The sequence below is a fragment of the Rhagoletis pomonella genome, unplaced genomic scaffold (assembly GCF_013731165.1).
Source record: "Rhagoletis pomonella isolate Grant_MI unplaced genomic scaffold, Rhpom_1.0 Rhpom_scaffold_00002, whole genome shotgun sequence".
Lineage (NCBI taxonomy): Eukaryota > Metazoa > Arthropoda > Insecta > Diptera > Tephritidae > Rhagoletis > Rhagoletis pomonella.
Window position 1 is genome coordinate 84932154 of NW_023458556.1, and position 2619 is coordinate 84934772.

Below are 2619 nucleotides of genomic sequence, written 5' to 3' on the forward strand. Positions count from 1 at the left end.
AGGCGAAAAGTTGCCAAATTGAGCAAAATGGATCATAAAAGAAGAAAGAAGCAAATTTGATCAAAATACATGCGAGAGTGGGGCAGCGTTTTGCTGCATCGCGCGAAAACCGGACCGTTGCCTATTGGGATATGTTAGGCCTTACATAACGCAATAAAAAACACATTTTTAAGATTTAATTGAGGCTTATGTGGTCTGACAAGACTAAATTAATAGCTTTTAAGCAGATGGCCGGGCATGGTATTGGAACAAAGGCCCAAATTAAGCCTAAGCGCATCATGTAAGGCAAACTGTGAATCACAGTGGTCGGTCAATATTATTTTGGGGTTGTATTTCAAAAATGTTGTTGATCCGTTTGTACGTATTATGCGTAAGGAACAGTATCTGTTCATATTTCAACAAAATTTGCAAGATGTAGTCGAAAAAATTAGAGTTTCTGCTGAAAAAGCAACCAAAATACACTGCACATGTTCGCAAAGCCAGGATACAAAAGCAAAAATTTGCTAATTTGAAATGACCTCCACAATCGGAGGACATGAATCTCATCGAGAATTTGCGAAATCAACTAAAAGCGCATCTTACTAAGTATCCAAGTCCGTCCAATGGAGTACGTGAGCTGTGAAAGCAAACCAAGGATATATGGGAGGCTATACCTCCAGAATTTTTACAGACATGCACATTAGGTATGCCAAATTGCAACCAGAAACTAAATAAAGCAAAACCATACTGAACATTGTGTTAATAATTCTTTTTTTTTGTGAAAATTGTCAAAAAGTTATTAAAAATACATGAGTGCAAAACTGTAACATATGCCTTAATTTACATTTTTGTCTGCTGGTTTCTTTAATGTTGTTGAATTGACTTCAAATCGCTATGACAGAGGAAGCAAAGATGTACCAATAAAAATACAGAACAACAGTATGAATGTCGTTAGAACTTGGAAAGATAGCGACAGCTGAAAGAAAAGGTGTTACTCCATGTTACAGTTTTGCTCGTCACTGTATGTACGTAAGTAGCGATTATTTAGCAACATGCTCACTCTAATATTCGAAAACATCTCCATCAAATCACGTCGCATTTCTAACGTAATTTCAAATACATACATACATATGTATGTTTTATGTAAGTTAATCAAGTTACGAGTACCTTGATGCTTATAGGCAATATGTCACAGCTTAGGTACTTATTAACCTTTATGCCAACAGCAACATACTTAAAATTTCATGGTATCCTCAACAAAAATATTCTACACCATATTCCCAAGTCTGAGTGGGACTGGACCACCTGGACCAGAGATCTGACCATTTTTCGACCTTTACCCCTTACATCAACAGCTGTATACCCGGGTATGTATGTGAAAACGCATGCAAATATGTGGATACATTTGAAAAGTTAAATTTATTCCGAATAAAATTCTTAATATAGTACAAGAATATATTCATAATATCATATTATAATACGTAGGGCCGTTTTCTAATGTAAGCAGTATAGTTGCCTTTACTAACAGGGCAGATAAATTGTTCCTCCCTTTAAAGTGTTTTCGTTTTCTTATACTATGTCTCCATTGAGAGATTTATCCATTAAGATTTAATAAATCCAGTTGCTAAATCACAACCGTCTCCATTACCACAACGAGATATGTTTGGCGTTCACATTTTTAAATATTTGACGTTTGCTTAAGTATGATTTTATAAATACAGTTGCGGACATTGATATACAGACAGATAAAAGGAAGGTACCCAGCGGAATTTCATTATATGAATTCTGAATATTATTGGCTTCTTATTCGTGGTAAATATGTATGTATAATATATAGTTTGGAAAGTGTAAAGAATGGTACCATATTCCGAATCATTTTCCCGAATTTAAGAAAAATTATCAAAACGGTAAAAAAACATTTTCGGAAAGAAAATTTTTTGTAGAACTCCCTTATTCATAGGAGGAAACCGAAAATCCAATCGTGGGCCTTTGGCATATCATGAATACGAACTGAGTTCTAGAGGATGTTCGGTGCAATGTTATCGAAGCAGAACCATTACCGAAATTTATAAATTTTTTGTCGCAGCGCGTAAATGACTTATAGAAAGCGGAGAAGACTCTGCATGATATTACTATAAAACATTTCTTCTAAATTTTTAGTTTTTAAAATAATGTTTTCTTAATTTATTACAACCAACGTTATGTAAATATGTATTACTAATTTTCCTCCCAAAGTAACAAAAATATAAAAATCCCTAAAAATTCGAAAATTCATGTTTTTATGACAGGCTAGATTTCAGTGTCCTCAACTGTATATTGAAACACACAAATGTCATTTGACTTATGGCATGTGAATTTGTGGTTGCCACATCCAACAAATTGTACTTATTGATCAATATTATTGAAGATTTGACGAAGATTTAACTTAAATCTACTGCCTTTCGAGATTTAATTTTATATGGTAAATCTCAAAAGATTTAACGTCAAATCTCGTCAGAGGGCTAAATCTTCAATTAATCTCACAATGGAGACATAGTATTATCTTACCGGTAGAAATAAATTTGTTATTCCGTAGAGTGAAACTTCACTACATTTCCGAGAGTGAAACTTCACTACATTCGTCATTTAATTTCAAAGGTT